General features: G+C 37.5%; 1 protein-coding gene and 1 long non-coding RNA gene across 2 annotated transcripts in view; one reads left to right on the top strand and one right to left on the bottom strand.

The window, feature by feature from the left end:
• Positions 1–17,185, bottom strand: part of LOC135161538 (ubiquitin-like protein 3) — a 171,371-nt gene that overhangs the window by 83,803 nt on the left and 70,383 nt on the right. The window lies entirely within an intron of this gene.
• Positions 6,927–12,541, top strand: LOC135161580 (uncharacterized). The gene is made up of 3 exons (XR_010298827.1): positions 6,927–7,621; positions 7,880–8,573; positions 10,901–12,541. It is a non-coding gene; the product is annotated as an uncharacterized LOC135161580 (long non-coding RNA).

Below are 17,185 nucleotides of genomic sequence, written 5' to 3'. Positions count from 1 at the left end.
TCAGGTTTTCTTATCTCCGAAATTTCTTCGGTGTTTTTGCTTCCAAATGGAAGCTTTGTGATCGTCCGATGTTCAGAGTCTTTAATTTTGCTTGGGAATAATGTAGAATAGTCTGACTAATAGAAATACAAAATTTGAAGGCCATGTGTGTATGTGTGTATGTGCAACTTGGCCGACTCTGCTACAAAATTAAAGGAATAAATGGGTCAAGTTAATCCGAGAAAGGTAGAAATTTTGTCAAACAGGTTGTGACAGGTATTACTAAGGACTAAATCTGTGTCAATAATAAGCTTGATGAGAGTCCAGTCCTTTTTCATAAAGTTCCATGTCTATGAACCGATTTCACCTTTCAAAATATTCGTCTTGATGTACTCTATCTCAATTAACCAAAATATGTATATCCAGTCTCACTAAATTTTCGAGATTTTCCGATTTTGTCCAGAAAAAAAGTTGGTTAGCAGGGTAATATTGCGAAAAATTCATACATCGATTTGAAATTTAGCATAAAATTTCATTTTGACAATGATATATTTGATATTGAAAAACGGCTGAATCGGATCATTAGTTCATGAGATAATCCACTTTAAATCAAAATCGATTTCCTGAACAATCTGGACAACTATCTAACCGAAATCAAAATATTCATTTCATGAGCAAAAACTTTTGATTAAATCAGGAGAATGGAAAATCTCTTAGCTGAAGGTCATAGTAGGTTTAAAAACAAACAGGCGACAGACGTTATGTGATTTTAGATGAATTATTGAAATTGATAGGTATCTTTTCTCTGCCATAAATAAATTGATGGCAAGCATCTGAATGGTTTTTACAATACTTTTTTTCCTACTAATTTATGTCCATTAAAAACGAATTCGATCTGGTTCTCTCTCAGATATTCTATACAATCATTTTACACCAAAAAGTGAATATCTCCGACGTTAATAATTCAATTAAGTTCATTTACCACACTATCTGTAGGGATAAAAAAATCGCGGGTGAGAGGGTGAACAATAATTTATTTTCGAAAACGAATGATACACAAATCACGATTTCTCAAAAACGGCTTGATCGGTCGAGCTCAATCTGGTTCTGGAGTTAGCCTCTACTCTTCTCTAATTCCTGACAAAATTTCTAATTTTTTGAAATTTATCCGCCCCCTCCCCCAGTAGATCTTTTTTTAACGCCAACATTTTCAAAAGAATTTTTTATTTTTACATTTCAGACCAGTCTACATGGTTTCCAAGTAAAATTAGATTTTTTAGGTCGGGATTGGTCGATTGAAACTCCATTCCGACGTAAAAGCTCAATTTTTTCATTCTTAATTCAAATAAATATAATTTACGAAAAAATAATTGATTTTCTCCGTAATTTTTCTGTAATATTATGCATTTCCAATTAAGTAGTAATTGAGACTTGTCCCAAGAAACAAATATATTAATGAAAATCATATTTCTATCAGAGTAAATGAAGGAAACTGGGGTGATGATGAAAACCTGATTGACGCACGATTACAGCATACTGTAAAAACTAGATGAGGAAAAGGCACACCCCGAAGTGCTCAACGATCGTTTCACTTTTTTTGGCACAATTCCAGATGCCCCAGAGACCTGGATTGGCAGCGAGGATCCATACTATTATATCCCACCCCTCACCCTCCCATTCATTCTCGAAAAGTTCATTTTATGCCGAAAAAATGATTTCTATTTTTTCAACGAAAAAATAGTGTCGATAAATGGAAAATGTTACGTTAATTATGGGAATATCTCATGAATGAGTGATTTTGCGAGCACTTTAAAAAATAAATAACCAATGAAATTAGTTCTCGATGCGGAGAAAGGAGTCATCTTCATAGACAGAACTACATGAATATTCAAGTTATTTTTTAAAACATTTCAAAATCATTTCAACATATAACTCACACTTTATCTCTGCAACACGGATCTCCAGTTTTTTCGTACAAAAATCCAAGATTTCAATCAAAATTTTTTCAAAACACCAGTGTCTCAGGATGAAAATGACTTCAACGAAATTTTTTTGCAATTTAAAATGTATTGAAGAAAGACATAATGCAAAATGAAAGCTCATAATTATTGGACGTGTTTGAGTGAACTATATTTTTATCCAATAGCTCGAAATTTTACCAGAAAACATGGGAATATATCGATTGGTATAGATAGGAGCCACTGAGACGAATATTTTGCAAAAAATTGAAATTCTTGCCGTTGTTTTTGAGATATTGCAGAAAATCGAAATTTACTAAAATTGTTTCATGTCAGGAATTATTAGGTCGATCTCGCTGAAATGACGCATCAAGGAGAAGGTTAATGATAGCTATCATGAATAGAAAATGCAGTTTTTTAGCTACAAATTTTATGTTATATTTTTACATTTTTCTCAAAATCAGCTTTCAAAGTTGTAAATTTTCCAACGCACAGATATTATATATAACATAACTTGGATTGAAATTAGAAAATGGAGAAATCGGTTAAATACAAGGCTTCCATTCGGAACCAAAATACTGAAATAATGGAGCAAATGACTGGAATATAATTAAAAATTTCGTTAGCCCGTTTTAATTAAAATTGGAGAGCGATAAAATGGGGAAATTCACACACATCTGCGCCTATATCCATTCCACCGAAATCTCTAGCACCCACTTCTGTGCGAGCGTCGAGGGCCAAAGTCCTGGAGGTCGAGTAGATTATGTCGTTATTTACCTCGCCGAGAATGGAGAGGGTTAGATAGGAGTTGAGTTGGTTTAGGGTGAGAGGTGAGCACGAGAGCAGAGGTCGCCGAATCGAATCCTCGGATTTCTTCTCTGCACCTCTTCATCTACATGACGTTCTTCTGCATCAAAATCTAACAAAACCCTTCTCTTGTCGACGTCGCTGGGACTGCACCGGGAAGCCGTGAATGTGCAGCTCCAATGCTGTGTCCTCACTAACTAGGTGTACTTAATTATTTAATTGGATTGACCGATATTCATGAGACCCCGAGACCCGAAGTACGGGGTGAGTGTATAGGCCAATGCTGCGGCCACGGCCAACATGTATATTCAAAATTTGGGAAAGGGCTTTTAACACACGAGGGTGCAGGTGGCGGCACCCCGGTTGGAGTCGCCAAGGATTAACAACAGGGCCAAGGGTGGTTCACTCTAAACTGCCAACTCTGGCATTTCCTAGGAGGGGTCTGGCTTCAAGCGATGGTGACGCCAATCTAGGACCAATGTTATTTCGATCGGTCACTCTGAAACCCGGTAGTTAGCCTAGTTCATAGCCTGGTTCAAGGTTCTTAGCAAACTTGGAACTATCTAGAGTGGCTCTGGCTTCAGCCAATGCTCATATCGATGGAGTCATAAGATTATGGAAAATTGATTGGAGTCGATTACTTTTCATTTTTATTTTAGAAAATCAACAATTGTCTTATGTTATTGATTGGGTAGTTGAATATACATTACCTGCACGATTTAATGTATGGAATCTGATGTTTTTAATACATTATATTTAAGCATTTGATAGCAGATTTTGATAATAATGTTATAGATGCAAAATAAAGTAAATATGTGTTAATTTCGATTTCCAGTTTATTTAATTCCAAGGCCTGGATGACACCAGGTTTGGTTTAGATTAGATTTTATCAGATCTGCTTTATACTACTGGGGCTATATTGGGCCTCACCCTTGAACCAAGCTGAACTTGCCAAACTTGGCCCAATTTTTCACTGCCACAAAGAGGCTGGGCCAGGTCCAATTGTTGATTTTTACCGGAGACAGAAAATTATGAGAATTCAAGCAATGATTTGTCTGGATTCTAAATCTATTGGAAAGTGAACTGTATCTAACACTCAATTTTGAAACGAGTTTGCGAATTCAACCTTTCATTGAAAAATCAATGATTGGCCATCACGAAAAATCTCGTTTTCTTTAATAATGAGATGTTTTGCTAATACTTTCATTTAATTTTGACTCGGGAGTGCGCGAAGTCGTCCTCACGACGGCGTCTTCAGTATTTTTACGGTTTTTACTGAAATGTTGAAAATTATAAAGTGTAAATCTAGGTCTTTCTGACTTGACGTGTCTTCTTGGCATTAACCATGATTATAATATCTGTGGCTATCATCTCTTCTGTTAATTATTTTATGATGTATGGACGGAGGACACGTAGTGCTAGGCTCACTGTCGGCCAATTTCGTGACAGAAATTTACCGAACAACGTTGCCAGCGCCGATGTCCGTATTCCGTGGTACAGAATAACGTGCCGGCAATTTTGCAGTCAGAAATACATTGGCAGCGCAGCTCTTCACGTTCAGTAGAAACCGCGAACAGTTGAGAGTTAAATTCAGACTCACCCATTGAAAATTCAGATGACGCTGCGACTGAAATTTCAACCAATTACTAACACTGTAGGACACATGACAGATTACCGAAAAATTGCAGAATTACTGAGAGAGTGATTTTACGAAAAAACGCTGGGACATAATTTCTTGAATTTTCTAATAGCAAATAACTTCCCATGATATTTGTCTTTAATTTCTTTCAATATCAATGTTAGTAACGAAATTTAGAGTCCAGTTACAGGTATTTGTATTCGTTATTTAACGCAATTCGTCCCACAAAGAAAATTTGTAATTCACTGTTATTCATTGCTATTTCTGCTTCTGCTGTATGGTAACATTAGGGTACGCCAATCCCGATTTCAAAAAATCTAATTTTGCTTGGGAACGATGTCGAATGGTTTGTAATATAAAAATAGAATTTTTTTTAATGAAAATGTCTGGCGAACCCCGATTTCCTGGGATGAGTTTCTTTTTGGTACCACAAATTCGCTGCATTAAAAAAAATCGAGTCCAAGTCGGTAAAAGCAGAGTTTTTTAGTCTTTCATGATAAAATCTTATGGAACGTGATAAATAAAAAATAGATCGCTATGGTGATTGAATGGATGATGAAAAAATAAGCTGAAAAAATTTTAAAAATCATGGCGAGGTCCTAGTATAGTGCAAAAATCTATAAAAAACTGAACAATTAATTAATGATTTGTACAATCTGGGAATCGATGATTGGCGATGCAATCGAAGGAAGTAAGGGTTTGAACCTCGGTGTGTTCATTCAGAATACCCCATATACATTCTTGCAGTATATCAATTAATAGAAAAAAAAACATATTTCAAAAACCATTGATGGCAAATAAAAGATACCCATATATGTCAATAACTACTGTTGTGTGCTTGTTTCAATCTCATTTTCATTGTAGTGAAAATTGCACTAGCTTTTTGGTATTCTAGAATATTCATCATAAACTGGTCAAAAGTGACTGATTTCATTGTATCACTTCGCCACTGAATTCTCACCATTAGTTTCTACTTTGCTTCAGGATGATATGATCACGGAGCAATCGGAATATGTTTATACTTCATCATCAACGGAATATAAAAAAATTCTATTGTTGGGTACCAGAACCGAGGCGCAAATTGCAATATTTTAATAAAAAGAAAAATAACAAATGATAACGAAATACCGAAATTTTGCTGTAATTTCATCAATTTTGGGCCAGGAAGTACAAGAACAAATTTTGCGTTGACAACCAAAGAGTCCTCAGTGTCTTAATTTTGTCGGCAATTCTGTATAGAAAATTATGGTACAAACGTCATTAATTCTTGACGACATTAGGATTTTGTACTTTTTGCTGTACTCGCACGTATCCGCTCAATATCGACAACGTTCGGTTCACCGAAGTGAACCGAACAGCTGCACTCGGAAGTCTCCATGTCAACGTCGTGTTATGTTATCACGGATGATCAGGGATTATTGGATCTGTTTTTCACTGAAAGTGCGATTAACTATATCGACTCAGAAATGTCACCGGAATAAAATGTTCTAAGGCGGTTATATCGCGGCTTAAATTTTTTACGAATTTCGATGATTATTTTTCCCATCCAAATCTTGGCCAATAGGATTGTACCATTCGACGTTATTTTATATAGTCAACACGGTATTTCAGCGGAAATTCTTGGAAATTTCACTGGAAATTTTTCATGTTGCCTATATAAAAAAAAAACAAATGATGAAGTAACCCTCAATTGTATCTGACAGATTGGATGGCAATTCGTTGCAAATTATGTCTCATGGTGCAATTCTATCGGCCAACATTTGGATGGAAAAAATAATCCCCCGAATACCACTCGAACTTCGAAATTATCTGATATTTCCCTCAAGGTTCCCTGCAAACAAATAAGCTTGTCAAGTTTTCCAGAAAAATCACTTGCGCTTCGCGCTCGTGATTTTTAAACTGGAAAACTTGACACGTTCATTTGTTTGCAACGAACCTATCGGGAAATATCCGATAATTTCGGAGCTCTTGTGGTATTACATGCGAAAATTTTTTCGCACATAGCCCTGATTATAATCTTCAAAGAGCTCCCTAGACTAATTTTAATTTACCACCTCATTTCTGACAGATATAGATATATATTTTGTTAACATGTCGGTAAGAGCAATTTAACGATTTTTATTTTTTGTTTGATTAACTACTCGACGTATTTCTATGAAAAAAATATGCATTGCGGAACTAGTGTCAACCAATTTATATAAAAAAAGGAATCAATTAACCATCTTATACCTGAGCGATAACTTGAGAAAGTTGGGTTTTCTTCCAAAGAGGTCGGAACAAGTAAATTCATACTTTTGATGCGGCAACAACGCCGCTACGGCTCGTCGCGCTTTTAGTTAAAAGATTTTGCCAAGACTCACTTTTTCAATCTCCACATTTTTCAATTAAAGTATTTCATTACAGTTAGTGCGCTATAGATGTTCACCAAGCACTGAAAAGTCCACAATTCTCCTTCCAGGGCAAACATTCTGTTTTTTTCTCTCCTTCAACAGCATTTCTCTTCGGATCAATCTTTTCCGGTTTTTTTTGTTTCTTTTGCACGTGTCATATTAGAAAAAAAAATTCTTTCCTTTTATTCAATGGTCTTGATAAATCGTCCCCTGGGTGTGAATCTACTTGACATTTTTCTAATTATTTTAAAACAACTCAACCATCTCAAGTGTGAGATCTTTTAGGTTATAATATACGTCACGAAAAAAGAAAGAGCTTCTGCTAGAGAGAGACTACGCATGGTTGCCACGATCGACGTTGTTCAGCGTTAGCTGTGTGGGCACGTATCGATGCTCAGTCTACTCGTGTGTGCGTAAAGCGCGTTGGACTGTACTTTGGTAAAAGTTTGCGGTTTAACTGAAGCGCTCAGTGCAGCGGGATCCTTGCGGTCAACCTGAGAAATTTTGTCACTGCCGCTCTCGATGTAACAACCTTAAGTTGGTGAAAGGATTTAGTGATGACGTTGCAGAATAAACCAATGATATTCCTTATAATCATGATAATTAAATTCCTTGTCATTGTTAATACTATAGTGCATTCATTCAAATAATAAAAAATGAATTTATGAATAAATAATTCAGGAAAAACGCGAATTTTCACAGAGGAGAGCATTTACCCTCCACGGAGATCTCATGATAAAACTTTCCAGTGCCTAAATGGAAGTCGTCAGGTGTTGGCACACTTTTAGTACAAAATTAGAAGTTTCCTCGAAGGGTTTCTACACAGAAATTATCCGACTTTCCTCTGCGTGAGTTCTCTCTAAAAATATTTAAAAAATTTGACAGATAGTTTTCCTAAATTCTAATAATAAAAAAATTCGAGATGAATTGCCGGAAGCGCACGAGTCAGTCATTGGCTCATTTGACACCTAATAATATAGAAATAATATAAACAATAATGCATAAATTTGTAGTTTATAACATCCTTAATTTTATGTCATTTCACTCACTTTTAATCATTATTTTATTAAAAGGATCGGAATACATTTTTTTATTTCTGTATAAAGAAAGAAGAAAAAGAATTTCACCATCACTGGACATTTGGTATCAACCTCTGTGTAAAGGCCGTGCGTCACAACCGGCACATCGCATGGCCTTAATACTCGCGACCTATCGACGTGACCTGCGGCTATACCTGCAAGAGGAGAAAAGGGTGTCTCATCGATACCACTGCGTGCGGGCACACTTAAATTGAAAAAAAATAAAAAACCCACGTTGATACGACAATGTTGGCCAACTGCAATCTGCCAACAAATTATTTGAAAAAAAAAACTGAAGAATTGAAATATCTCATGAACTAATCAATCCATTCAAAACTTTTTCAATACCAACCATTTCATTGCCAAAGGGAAAATGGCTGCCAAATCTCATGTTGATGAATAAATTTTCGTAACGTTACCGTGCTAACCAACTTTTTTGACAACAGAAAAATTGGAATATCTCGAAGGCTCAGTAAGAGCAAAGATACATATTTTGATTCATTGAGATAGAGTATAATATTTAGTATACAAATAAATGTAGCACCACAATCAATTACTTTAACTAGACCTCTTTATTACAGGCACGAGGAAGGCACGACTGACCTAGAGGACCGGTGTCCAGAGATTCAATTCTTACTATTTGAAAAACCTTTACTAAGGGAAAAAACAAGAGAACGTTTATGACTCCAGAGGACAGAGTTTTCTTTGAATAGAACATATGGTAAGGATTACAATGCTCTCAACTTCAGAGCACAACAGATCATAAATTAGTCCTTTTCTGGGGGTTCTTTCAAACACATCATAAACCTTGTTGAGTGATTTTTCAAGATAAACAGAAGAGCAGTGTTCTAATTTTCTAACAGACAGTTTTCGAGATATTTGCGAAAACCGGTTCAGAACGAAATGGAAATTTATGAAAAATGGCTGGACACAGACTTAGTTTTTAGTAAAACCTGTTCTTTAATGAAATTTGGCATTTCTTGGAATAATTTTAACCGTTTATTCCTTCAATTTTCTATAATAGCGGGCCAAGTTGACCATGCGTACATACACGGTCATGGTCCTCAAATTTTGTATTTTTAGTAAAGTAGCAAAACAAAATTAGGAAAATGTGAAAATGGAACGATTAGGAAATCTCCATTTGGAAGCAAAACTAACTACGGAAGAGCGCAGGCGACGTCGGACCAAACTGGTCACGAGACACTTGTATACAAGTCTCGTGATCCAGAGAATGTACTGCGATATGATTGAATTTACAAGGTAAAACCATAGAGGTTGAATCCCGCAGCGCACTTCCACTCAACTGTGGTCGCAGCATAACCACCGTTTCAAAATTTCATGGGCTCATCTCTGAGATCAAGTGAATGGGGTTTATACATTCACCCGAATATTATAGAGTCTATTATGGGGGATTAAGAAGGATTTGCCGAGGATTAACTTAGGATTGCGTTGAGAAAAGCGACTAATTGAAAACATGGTATTTAATATCGTATCACCTGAATAATGAGATTTCAGAAGAAAACAAGCAGACGACCGACGATATTCGACACAAGTCATGTGACCGATACTTTACGCGTTAATATTCCGTTTTCCTTCATTTCTACCAATTCGATTAGTAGGATACTTCCGAATGGATCGGCAGCAATTGGATTTCAAATATGAAAGGGTAGATATTTGTGACGAGAGTTACCTGTGGTACTGACATGCACCGGGGGATTTAGAAATATATATTTAATCTATTAGTAACATGAACTTCAACTGAACCAAAAATTTTGTAACAACCACCCAACGGATTGATATCATAAAGGCTATGCCATACCAAATTTCAACTTGTTATCCGAATTCCTCATCAAATTATTGAGGGTAGAGTACGGAAAATATTTGTTTTTTGGGGAAAAATGGAAATATCTCGCTATTCTTGTGCAAAACAATGCATATGTTTTCGTAGCTGTGTATGGTGCCCACTGACATGAGTATTTTGAAAAAAAAATGAAATCTGTTGGGCGGTTCATGAGGTACAACGTTACCATGCAAACAAACGTTTGCACGGTAATTGGACCGTGCAAACAATTTTGCACAAAATTGGAATATCTCAAAACCTTAACAAGAACGGGTGTATATATTTTGATTGATTGAGATAGGGTACATCGAGATGAATATTTTGACAAGTGAAAAATTGAAATGGGTTCCATAGTTTTCGAGATATTTGTGAAAACCGGTTCAGAACAAAATGGAAATTTACGAAAAACGGTTGGACCAATCGACCTGAAGTTTCCCACAAACTTTAGCCGTTCATTTCCGAGGGGCCATTCATTCGTGACATCACTGTGTCACTTCGGGCTGAAATCATGTTTGAAATCACATGAAATCTCATGAGATCGGTCGAAGTTAATTGTAATCAGAGAAATTCTGGGATTTCATCGATTTCAGGTGACTCCAAATGAAATCACATGAAATAAGTGAAATGCCATGCAATCAGTGAAATCGCATGAACTATAACACCAAAAAATAAATAGAAAACCGTCCGCAGATAAGACAAAAAAAATTCGAATGTATTAAATAGGTGAAATATACACGGAATATTTTCGATGAATTCAACGTGTTTTGCATCGAGGTGTTAACCAACTTTTGTTTTCATCTTCGGACGCTTTTTCTACGGGGGAAAAAACAAACACACAACGCGACAGGATCGACTCATGAAATTCTCAGAGTAAATCGATCGACGAATTTTCTCAGTATCTCCCAAATCGACGTTGGACGCGTTTGAACTGGTAATTTCGACCACACGCGAAGTAGTACAGTTATTAACAAAACGTCGTTAAATCATTTAAAATCGTGAAATCGTGAAATCACCGGAAAAAAATCCCTGGCAGTCACATGAAATCAACGATTTCAAGAAATCATTGAAATCATCTCGAAATCAGCAATCACTGTGTCATCGAATTTTTGAATGAATGGCCCCTCGTTCATTCCTTTGATTTTCTGAAAGAGTGGGCCAAGTTCACCATACACACATACTTCTCAAAAATTTCTATTTCCATGTTTCAGGCTATTCTACATTACTTCCCCGCAACATTCGCAGTCCATAATTATGAAAACAACCATTTCAGTTCCCAGAAAAATTCAAAAAACGGACGGTTACAAAGCTCCCATTCAGAAGCAATAACAGAATAGAGAGAAAAGAGCCGACTTGAAACCACCACCTTGACAACGGCTGGCACAATATCCTCAAAGATTTTTCCAACATATGTGTACACACCCGAATACCCGCGACGTAGGGGAAAAGCCTCTTGTGCGACCGAGTGTCGTATGACTCATTGGCAGAGCTCTATCGGTTATAAACACGCCGCTAAACACAATCTCCGTCTCTTTTTCTCCCCATCATCTTCACTAGGTACCGCTGGATGAATGCACCAAGTCGTTTGACACACCCTCGGGACATTTAAGCATCTCTTCCCCCCCCCCCCGGACGCCGCCTGCCAGCGTCACCACATCGTCTTCTCTTTGCCCAGCGGGTGTATACGCTCTGGCGCTCCGCAGGGAGCAGCTGCTTCTGCCTTTACACCGGGCGGTTCATCTCCGAATGTGCCCGTAGGTCAAACAGACAAGAAATCAGTTGAATATGAGAAAACTAAATGATGTATAACGAGCTTTGATGTGGGACAGAGACCCAGTGAAACATCAATATCAATTGCTTTGATTTTTTCTGCTCTTCAAGGTATTTCACCGCAACTTTCAAAGAAGGGGGAGAGAAATAGTCCGGATAAGTTATAGTAATGTTTGGTAATCGTGGTGAAAATGTATCGACTGCTCGGTAAAAATTACTGACCGGTCGAAATACATTAATTTTGCTCGAACCGTTGGTGTTTGTTATTGGATGAAGAATCAAACGGTTGGATCACGCGTTTAATAAAATGAATACTCGATCATATTTCGTAATACGTGATATCTTTATCTTTATTCTTAAAACATAAAAAACACACTTTCACAATTGTTCTGAATTTATAAGTTGTGGATTTAAGAAATCGAAGGAACTTCACTGCTGAATACAATGACGGAACTATTTGCAGCGCTTCGATCAAGGCGGAAATGGAAACCGATTGGTTCCGTGTTGTTGCAAAGTTGGAGACTAAACTTGAACTAACTGAAACGAAATAAGTATTCGCACATAAAATGATGAATGGAGTGGGGGAAGTATGGTCATAAGAAACGAGGGCGGATAATCGGGTCTTACTTGGGCCGTAGGGTCTGCGGTAGAGTGAGCGGCCCTACTAAACACATAACAAATAAACGGCGGAATTTCGGATAGATTATATATTAAGAAAATTTGGTTAATCTTGGGGAATTTCCGACGCTATGACACCATTGGTATGATCACTGGCTGAAGTCAGAGCAACACTAGAAAGTTTCAAGCTTGAATCAGGCTTGAACTAGGCTTTCTACCGGGCTTGGGGTGACCTATCAAAATAGCGTTGGCCCTAGATTGACATCACCATCGGTTGAAGCTAGACCCATGGTAGGAAATGCCAGGCTTGACAGTTCAGAGTCAACTACGCTTGACCCTATTCTCAATGTTTGGCAACTCCTACCAGGGATGTAACAATAAAGGCAAAAAAACATTTTATTATGGAATTTTTAACAAATTAAATTCATTTGCTTCGATTTATTGGTAGCTATTTCAAAAAATTTACTACTTCAAAATACCTCAAATACTATAAAATGAAAAATAATTAATTTCTTTCTAAAAAATATTTCTCTATCGAAAAAAATATATTTTTGATTCACTCATTGTTTTACTCACTGTAAAGTTAAAAATTCGATAAAAAAATACCTATCCACTCCTCCCTGTCCCTTCAGAAAATCAGAATTATCCACCACATTTATGAAACTCCTCGAAACAATCTCGAACAATATCCCTCAAACAAATGTCCTTCATCTCGAAAAAGGCCTTCATAAAAAAACAGTAGGTAAAGTTTATCTGGGTGTGGTAGTGCTCCGCAACTTGTAAAAGAGGGAGAAATAGTGAGGAATTGGTAGAGGACCAAAAGGACTGTGTATGCCATGGTAGAGGGGAGGTGGGGGGTGAATTGGATCGATCGCAACGGTTCACCTCGTCCTCGCTGGTCGCTCTGTGTTGGCCCGCCCGGCCAGGGCGCCTGTGCCTGCCGCAATCCGTCTGGCTTCTCGTGCAGCAACCAAACCTAACCTGACTTCACTCAATTCTATCTCATCTCTATACCTATACCTCACCCTTCTGTCCACTGAACATGATGCCTAGGGCTTTCCATCCAATTCTGCATTGTTCCTACTCCCCTCACCGGGCGCCGACTAGTTGTTCGCTCTCCGCTCTGTCCCATACTATTCTTAATGGACCAGCGTGAATTGCAAGGATGCGGAGGTGGATCACCCGCAGAGTTGAGTGGAACGCGCGAGCATGAAAATATCTTTCAGAATTGACCCACCATCTTGAGCCCCTGACATATTGAATTTTATCAGCGGCTGATAATTAAAATGGCGCGGAGAGGGTAGATAATTGGGGACACGTCAATATATTCTGGAAAAAATGTCCCTTCAAAAATGTACCGGACCTAAATATCCGATATCCAAATACCCTTCAGCAAGATTTTTTTTCTTATTTCAAGTGTTGAAATCTGTACATAAGGTTTATTTACACTGTCGCTCTATTACTGAATTGTGCCCTTACATTCCTGTATCAACTCCGGGTTGATACACTCGAGCTACCAAATTAATATCACTTGAGATGTGATTTTTTCTCTGAAGTCCCTCCGAGTGTTGGTTTGTCATTCGATTAACAAGAATTGCGTGAGAGGAAACTTAATGGATTAGGGACACTAATAATCACATTACACTGACACTGGATTGCTGAAAAATCTATTTGCTATTTTTTATTTAACACGGCCTTTGCGTACATATGGATACGAAAAACTTAAAACTTCACTCCCAAAAACGAACTGACTGATTTTTTGTTTTCCTCGTGAGAGTGTCCGAAGAAACAGGAGGAAATTTGCTATACAGACTATTTGTCTCTGATTGGTAGGCGAAGAACCTTCGAACTCATTGATGGGAGTAGACAGGGTATGAGTTGAAGGACGGCAATAATGTGACATTTTTGAAGTCATAAATTGCTGACCAGATCTTTCTGAAAGTGTGTTCAGCGTATGGGTGCTATTAAAATTTGGGTTTCCCACCATAAATGACGGGTTCGTAGGTTATTGGTCTTTGCGCGCGATTTTAAGGTTGACAAAAAAAGAATTGTTGAAAGGCTGATGAGGTCTGGGGAACAAGATTTTTCGCAGATGACCAGCAGCTTTGTCCAAACTACTAGGTAGTGCTTTTCTCTCCAATTGCCGGATTAGACGAATGAAAAAGCGGATAAAAATTGTACTTATTCGCGTCCGCTTTCTTCTTTCGCTCTCCAAAGTGCATGGCAAGTTAGAATATTTTCCCTCTTCTGGAGGATAATAAATTATAATTAAACACAATTAGACGATAAATAAAAATAAAGTTGTTGGAGACGAAACAATTCCTTTAAATATTGAATAATTATTTCTATTACTTGAAGTCTTGCACTTGAAAATTTGTTCGTTGTATCAGGAGGAGTGGAGGCAGAGCTTCTTAGTCTAGTTAACAATTTGTTTCTTTGGAACTTGGGGGAGTACCACAGGATGTGGTCAAAATCTTGCGATTCTGCTCCGCATGAGTAGCCCGAGTCATTTATAATTCCCACCCGGTGTAGTGATGCTTCTAGATGGTAGTGGTTTACTCTAATACGATTGACACTGGTAATAGATTGCATTGCTTGTACCATGAGGGGTGTGGAGATTGTCTAAAGTTTAATTCAAAGTATTTAGTCCCTTTTTTCTGATGGTTTGTTACTTGTACCAGAGCATTCCTCTATTTCAAAATGATGTCGGCAATTTCAGTAAGATTTTTTTGAAGTTTTTAAAAATCCCTTTTAAAATTATGACCATTATTTGAATTTCGATGCATAATCAGAAGGTCCCATTTTTTTTCAGCAGAATTTTAGTGCAAAAGTCAATCCCAAAATCCCCACTGTGGATGGTCGTCTAAAAATCCGGTTTCATTGATAAATTTTTCTGGGTGAATATTCTTTTTGCGGATATTCCGCCGCAGATATTATTGTCGCGAATATTATGACATGGAACGGGATGACTTTGTGTTAGCGGGAGACGATGTTTGTCGAATAGTTGTTGAACGGAGAAAGTCACGATGAGAATTTTCTTTTCAGCCATCGGAAATGGCAACTTCGACGAATAGTGAGAGTATGAATGGGACCAACCCTCATTGTCGGAGAAGGGGGTCTTGCACTAGGGACCCAGTAATCTTCTCCGGGAAACTCTGTCCCGGTTGACGGCGTGAAAGAAAATTAACACAAAATAACTTCCACTCGGAAGCAAAAAACATTCCTCCCTGGGATACGCGCGAATAGGCCGGAGAAGGGGGGGGGCACTTTGGGATATTCGTGAGATGCGAATTTGGAAGACTACAATCTTGAATGGTGATTTTCATAATTATATCTATTGGATAAAAATGTTTTCGCACCGTGAATTGCTGTTGCGTAAAACACTGAAGCCGATTTAAAAGAAAAACTTTTCCCAATTTACAATTCAACTCAGCTCACGCATAGGGGTGGGTGGAGGCCACGAACACTAAATTTTTTGTTCTACTCACACGGAAAGATAACTTTTTTTGTGGATATATCTATGACCTCGACGTCCATCCATCAAACAATAACCCGTGAAACAATGTTCCCACGCGAGGGCGGGAAGTGTTCGCTTTCCTTCCCCGCATCACAGGGGAAAATAGAAACTTTCGTTTGTAAACGTGGTGGAAAATTCATGACATTCCGTATTCAATAATATGAAATTTTGTTAATAAACATGAGAAGAATTATACAAGACCTGTCGCTCGATAATTAGTCAACTTTCACGGGGGCATCACGGGGTTCAAATGAGATGGAACTTACATATATGTAGTAACTAAGAATTTCTTTCTTTTTATTTATGTTCTCGTATTTTTTATACGAGCGTTTTTGTACCCCTTGTGTTTTAGTTCTAGGTAAAAGAGCGATAAGGTTTGAGAGGGTCTAGTTTAGTTTTTTAAGAGTGTGTATTTAGAAATTTTAAGTGTCGAATATCGACGAATATTTATGTCACATCATGTGGAACACATTAAAGCGTGAATAGGGTCAGGAGAGCAGGAGTGTGGTCCTGAGTGCCAATGCGCTCATTGTTTAGGACAAAGATTGCCTTAGTTTTACAGGTGAGACCGTTGTGTGATTAGTTTTAAAAGAGGGAAATAAAGAATAGAAATAACTGGACTTTTTGGAAGAGAGATCGGTGGAGAAGTTAGTTTGTCGCGAGATTTCGAAGGAGTAGCACAGAGCAGATCATAAATTCATTTTCGCGTGTTCTTTTATATTTTTCTGTATAAGTTTTAATAAAGTTAATTGTTATTTAATAATTTATAAAATACTCCAACCTTTGATCCTACCTATATTCGCTTCAAATAAGGCTGACTTGTGAAACTAGTGTTCACCTTCCTTATTCAGTGTCAATACGGCTTGCGGGGAGGACACATAGAATGCTTACGATATGGAATGCACTTTTTTTCGTTCATTCTTGTATTTAGCTAACGATACATCCCCATAATTATATTGCATATATTGGAAAGAGACCCATTTACAACAAGCTGTCATTTGCTATTATGACAAGACCTATTTTTACGGTTTGGAAAATATTCGGGAAATTATTCCCGATTATTTTGCTCATCCCAATTTCAACCAATCAAATGGTGGCATTTCCCGTCACGTGGTACAAATAAAAGGGTTTGACTTCGGATATTTTTCGGATATTTCCCTGTTTGTTCCTAAGCAATGAAAATATCCGATAAACAATTTGTAGGTGTTTCAAACCCCAAAACTGTCATTAGAAAAAATCAAATTCAAAGACTTTACCTCAACATGAGCAGATTTGGAGGAGAATTCTTGGACATTATTGACCAAAAAATTAAAAAAAATGTTCCTAATAATAAGGTGAAGAGAAAAGTCGCAATTTGGAAACAATCCTCTGCATTTTGTGCAGACAGAAAATATACGCTGGAAGCCACAACTACGAGTGAAAAACCATACCATATGACGTGAAATGCCACACATTTAATTGCTTGAAATTGGAATGACAAAAAATAATCCAGCCAAAACCCCTCGACCTTTAAAATTAATCGGATATTTCCCTCCAGTTTCCCTGCGTAGCACCAATCGGGATAAGTTTGGCAGGAAAACCCCGGTGCTTC

The sequence above is a fragment of the Diachasmimorpha longicaudata genome, chromosome 1 (genome assembly GCF_034640455.1).
Source record: "Diachasmimorpha longicaudata isolate KC_UGA_2023 chromosome 1, iyDiaLong2, whole genome shotgun sequence".
Classification (NCBI taxonomy): domain Eukaryota; kingdom Metazoa; phylum Arthropoda; class Insecta; order Hymenoptera; family Braconidae; genus Diachasmimorpha; species Diachasmimorpha longicaudata.
This window is presented reverse-complemented; position numbering and strand designations above follow the sequence as displayed.